This window comes from Panthera uncia, chromosome F1, assembly GCF_023721935.1.
Source record: "Panthera uncia isolate 11264 chromosome F1, Puncia_PCG_1.0, whole genome shotgun sequence".
Taxonomy (NCBI): Eukaryota; Metazoa; Chordata; class Mammalia; order Carnivora; family Felidae; genus Panthera; species Panthera uncia.
Window position 1 is genome coordinate 41,679,858 of NC_064813.1, and position 6,131 is coordinate 41,685,988.

The following is a 6,131-nucleotide window of genomic DNA, read 5'->3' on the forward strand; positions in this document are numbered from 1 at the left end:
TCTTAGGTAATTACTCCCGAGGATTTAATGGCCCTGTTACTGACCTTGCGCCCTGTAAGTTTAATCTCTAAGCTTAGCCATGCATAACTCCCTGCCAGGAAGGCTGGGGCTCTGTGACACCAGTGTCTCTGAAGAAGGATGCTGTGCACACGCCTCTGCAAGCGATCCTCGGTTCATCTCCCTGGGCTCTTAAAGTAGGGGTCAGACACTGAGCTGGGTGGCATGGGGGCGGTGAGGACTGGAGGGCTCCTCCTGGAGCCTGGCAGATGAGCCGAGTCAGGGCAGGAAGGCTGGTGATGTGATGCACCTCCTTAAGTGGGAGCTCTGCTTCTGTAGACAGCCTCTGCCCAGCCCCCACCTCAGGAGACCCTGGGCGGGGCCTTTGGAGTCCCAGAGGCCTGTTGCCCCACCAGCGGCCCGAGTAGGGAGAGAATGTGGCTCAGAGCAGTGGCCCTTAGGCTTAAGCTTCACCTACAGCATGTGTGCAAATGCAGACCCACTGGTCCTCCTCGGAGTCTGATTCTGCAGTTCTTGAAATCTGCATTTTGGCAAGCTCTCCGGGTGATTCTGATTCAGGTCAGTGGAGGAGCCTTGTTTTGGGACACACAGGCCGGAGGTGCCCGTCGCTTTCTGACCACTCCCTGCTTGAGCTCAGCAAGTACAGAGCCCTGTTCTGGCTGTTGGGGAACAGTTGAAAGGGGAGCAGAGGGTCTCTACCAGAAGCAGGTTCATGGGGAAGCTGATGAAGCTTAAACTTTAGGGTTGCTCACTTGTGGGATGACGGGGGGGGGGGGCAATGAAAGCTGGGAGTTGTAGAGTGTTCTAGGTGGGGAGAGGAGGCCATTTTGCAAATAGGAAGCATTTTTATGTAAGCATTTCTGGTCCACTGAATGAAGAGATATCAGTAGAAAGGGATCTGAGTTTCCCAGGCTTGTGTACTTTGCTGTGATCTCTCTAGTTCTAAAGAAATATCACCATTAGACTGAATTTTGTATTTGTTCTTTTTCTTGAGAGGCCCCCACGAACCCTGGCTCCTCCCTGGCCCCTGCCTTCAGGGAGCTCCCAGGATCCACAGATACCCTTGGAACACAGAAAACCAGAAGGGCAGGAGGACAATGCAGATGGCAGAGCTGTGTGGAACAGCAGGGATTCCACAGATTCCTGGAAAAGGCACTGCAGGTAAAAATGATGGAGGTTGAATCTGTTTTTGCCCAGAAACAATGTGATAATGGAAATTACATTCCTCATCAAGGTCCCGGTGCCCAACTTTTTATAGGAATAAGTATAAATACCATAAACACCATATTTAATCAACTGTAAATGATACACTTGTGCTCAGTAAAATTGCATCCGAGTATACAAAACAGCTAAACTGGGCAATATGGTAACCAAATCCCATTCTGTTTAATTTAACGTATACAAAAGATCCCCAGGAGAATTGTTATTTTGGGGGGCAGGAGGGAGCGGTGGAGAGGATCAGAGAGACTCCCCCTTCCCTCCATATGGAACCTGTAAGGCAGGAGGGAGACTCTCAGAGGTCCGAAGCTGAGGGACAGGGTTTTGTACCCCCCTTCCCCCCACCCGCACCTCTGAAAAGAGACCAACCAGGCAGCATCATCTGGGCGCACCTGGCTGATTCTGAAGTGCATGTGTGTGAGTCAAGGACCGCCCACACACACACCATGTGTGGGAGACATTTAAGAGGGCTTGGGGTGCTTGAAGTTGGATGAGGGTGATCTGGAATGATCTTTCTGGAGGAGTACATTTTTGAGAAGATACTTGAAGGCAGGAGCGGGAAATGGTTAGGTATCCTGAGAGGTTAGCATCAGGGAGGTCCAACACATTTTCATCTGACTTTTTTTTTTTAAACATTTATTTATTTTTGAGACAGAGACGGAATGCAAGTGAGTTAGGGGCAGAGAGAGAGAGAGAGAGAGAGAGAGAGAGAGAGAGAAAATGAGAGAGAGACAGAGTCCGAAGCAGGCTTCAGGCTCTGAACTGTCAGCACAGAACCCAACGCAAGGCCCGAACTCACGAGCTGTGGGATCATGACCTGAGCTGAAGTCGGATCCTCGACTGACTGAGCTACCCAGGCGCCCCCATTTTCATTTGACTTTTGACCCACCTCACCATGACCCACGGGCTGTCAGAAGACTTTGTATCTAAGCGTTCATTTCCCACCTCCTGTCCAGTTCAGTGGTTTTCAAACTACAGGTGGGGACCCATTAGCGGGTTACAATGAGAACGTGTTTAAAAAAATTTTTTTTTAATGTTTATTTACTTTTGACAGAGAGAGAGACAGAGCATGAGCGGGGGAGGGGCAGAGAGAGAGGGAGACACAGAATCCGAAGCAGGCTCCAGGCTCTGAGCTGTCAGCACAGAGCCTGACGCGGGGCTCAAACTCATGAGCGGTGAGATCGTCACCTGAGCCGAAGTCAGATGCTCAACTGACTGAGCCACCCAGGCACCCCATACGAACTAGTTTTAAAAAAATGAAATGGGATAGGAAGGAATGTCTTTCATTAATACTTTTGTTCATTTCATGTTAAGCGTATGTGTGTACCGAGTTATGGCATTCAGTGTATTTCTTACCATGGGTCTTTATCAAATCTTGGCTTTTTCGTCCCAAAGCCTGCAAATAAGATACACGTGGGGTATCTCACGTGTTAAGAATAAAGTATTCACTCAAATCCAGCCTTTTTACTTGGCATTACTTCTGTTGTCTTCTTTTCCAATCAGACTCTATTCATTTCTGAACATTTCATTTCAGAAGTGGTTCACAGGGCAAAGAAACTGGGACTCCATGTATCTGAATCCTGTCCTTTTCTCTTTGTACTGTCTCTGACCCCTCTCTTTTCCTTCTTATTTTCTCACAGAGAAGGAAGTCTTTATGGTTTTACTTCCAATATTTGGACTAATTCCAGCATAGATCTTAGAGCTCACAGGGCTCTCCAAAAATCATTCCTAAGGTCTGTCCCAGCAGCCAGCACCTGGGTCTATTTTTGCTTTCTAAACTCATGCCTCTGAAGCTGTGTGTGCAAAAGAACCACCTGGGGAACTGATTAAAACGTATTTCCTGGATCTCACCTAGTAGGGCTGAAGTGGGGCTCCTGAACTGCATTTTTTAGAGCTCCCCAAGTGGGTCTAAGGATCACCCTTTGAAGAATGCTATTAATAAACCATGGAGAAAATTCCACTTCTTCCAGAAGCTTTCTCCCATCACTCCTGATTCTGATCCCTCCACTGTTTCCCTTCCGCAGGAATAGTCTTGGTTTATGCCACTTTATGTTTATTTCCAATCATTTGCACCTCGTCTGAGAAGTTACTCGGTACTTGTACTGAGAAGTACCCCAACTTCCCGATTAAATTATAAACTCCCCCAAGGAACTGATCAATCATTACTGTTTTCCCAGAGTGCCCAGTAAGACCTTGCTCCTGGCAGACTTCCCTTATCAGAATCCTCCCATATATCCTTCCTGCCCTTCCCGGCCCTTGGCCTCTGGGTGGGGGTCCCCACCTAGCAGTTTTTAGGCCAGCGGTAAGTGTCTGAGTTGTTCCCTGGATCAAGCAGCACTATTGACTGGGTGATTTCGGCTCTGTCTGACTTTGTCCTTTTCATCTCACCTCTATGGGTTTAGGGAGAAGTGAATTGGTAAAAACTAATGAGTCCAGATGACCCCCTTGGGATTGTAGCATCATCACCTACTGTTATATCCTTCGGGTCTAGAAACACATCGAACAGCAAGGGCAGAAGACTGAACAGCTTTCTAGAACTAGAACGAGGCAAGCTGGCGCCTAGGGTGCAAAATTTAGGGAAGCACGCACTCTCAGGAGCTGACCTTGCACTTGCAGGGTCCCGAGAGTGGGTACCTTTACACATCTTGGCTCTGGGTGCTTCCCCGCCTCACCTTAGTCCCAGCCCTGCAAGGCGGCCTAAAGCGAGCTCCCTGGGCCCTAAGTGCTGACTGCCAGGCCTTACAATGGACCCAGGGAGAAAGATTAAGCGGTTCTTCAGGCGGAGGTCAGGTTGGTCCATTTTCCTGTCCCGAGGAGCCTTCCTGCGTGATAGCAGCTTGGGTAAAATTGACACTGAGCTCCTGATTCTGGGCTGTGAGTGTTCGCTGTGATGTCTCACTTAGTCCTTATGAGGCCCTCGGAGGCTGGGGTCCCGGCAAGGAGCCGGCCCAGATTCTCTGGTGGAAGTCCACTGGATTTGTTTGGTTTTATTTTGCCTTTCTTCTCCCTCCATATCCCCCCCTGCCTCTCCTGGAAAAGAGATCCCACACTCCCCAGGCACCACTTGTCAAAGGGTTTAACATGTTCACTTTCAGAAATTTCATCCTTATGTTTTATCCTTACAGCCCCTTCTGCCACGAATCACGTTTCTTCCCGTCTGACCCCCGAGGTGATGATGAACAGCCTGTCACTGGGCACCAGCCTCTGTGTGTGGGGACCCCGGGGCCTTTTGGTTCATGAAGTCTCTTTTGTGTGCTTTTCTTCAGGCACTATAAACTCCTCTCCTTTGCTGGGGTTTTCTTTTCTTTTCTGGAAGAAGAAAAATTAGAAGGAGAGGAAAAAGAGAAGCGGGAGGAAGAAGAGAGCTGAGGAAATAAAGTCATGGCATGTGTCCCTGAGCTGAGGGGGACTGATCTTCCTGAAGGGGAGACGTGAGGAGGCGGCCCCCGAAATACCGGGCTCCTTGCAGGCAAGGACTCGCGGCAGAGAATCCAGGAGCTTGGGCCGCTTCCGTGGGCTTCTGCACAAGTAGCTCCCAGTCCAAATCCCTTCACAGACCCCAGGCTCCTGCCTCTGTTGGGTGGCTTTCACCCTGGATGCCTTGGTCACAGAGGAGTGGAATTTTCAGCCTCCAGATGGCAGGACAGAACCCTCAGGGCTGGGGTCAGGCACCCAGCTCCTGTCCTTCTCCGCCCCCTTGCAATGTCAGAGATGGTGTCCCCACACACTGAGTTGGGTGGCTGGAGTGGATGACTAATGCACGTCATTTTCAAGATGCTCTCTCTGCACAGGAAAAGTACATTCAGATCCAGGTTTTAATTGTGTGTGATTTTAGCTGAGATGGCGTTAATTTATTTCCTTTGCTACTTCAGCGGCTTTTCCTCTTTCATCGCGGTGAAATTATCTGGAATGTATCTTTTTTTTTTCTTAAGGGCCAAGAGAAGAAGCTGATCTGGCTCTTTTTCCACTGATTGAGGTTTACAACGTTCTAGGGGCTGCCAGACGATGTTTAGGGGGTGCCTCGGGTCGGAGACCCTATCGTCTCCCACTACCCGCTCTCCCTGCCTTCCAACTGCCGGATTTCCCGAAGGGAACGCTGGGCGTATGGGGCCTGTACCATCCAGGCAGACTCTCTGACCAATTCACCAACAGAGTGGATTTTTCAGTCAGGGCTGAGTCCAGTCAGTTTCTAGCACGAGAACGCCTTTCTTCCTTGGACAACCTTAGAGAAAAGGGGGAACAGCTTGACATTGACAAAGGGTTTCTTGGAGGAAAGAGACTGTTAATCAAAGAAAGATGGGGCAGGAGGCGCCTAAGGCCCCCGACTGGTGCTGCAAAGCTCCCGCTTTCTAACTTTGGTTGAGAGAGGGTCTTTCGTGTAAGAAGGTGGGTAGGGCCAGCGTGGGGATGAAAACCCCCTGGTACAATGCTGGGGGTGTGGTTTTTTTTTTTTTTTCCGCTCACACTCTCTTTGTGATGAGCATAAAAATAGCACACACACCTTCAGAGATTCTGCTGTGTCTTGTCCCAGAACTTTGCCCTCTTTGAGAATTATCATTTTTCTGCGTCTCTGCTCTAGCTAAAACCATTTTATTAAGCCTGACTTACTCTAGTTTTTACTATAAAAGTAAAACGATGGTTATTTTCCAAATGTAGAATTATAGTGTCATTTCGAACATGCCTTTCAATCTCTATTGAAGTTCCAAACCGGAGGTTAAACTTCCCTGCACCTCCCTATTGGAGAATCACCGAATCATTGCCCAGATATCTAGTACAGGAAGTCAGAAAAGCATTGACTATGCCAACCTGGGACCATCCTAGGACATTTTTGTCTCTTGTCCTTTTCCCCATCCTGTGAAATCAGTGTCTTCCTTGGTCATTCTGGCACATAGTAG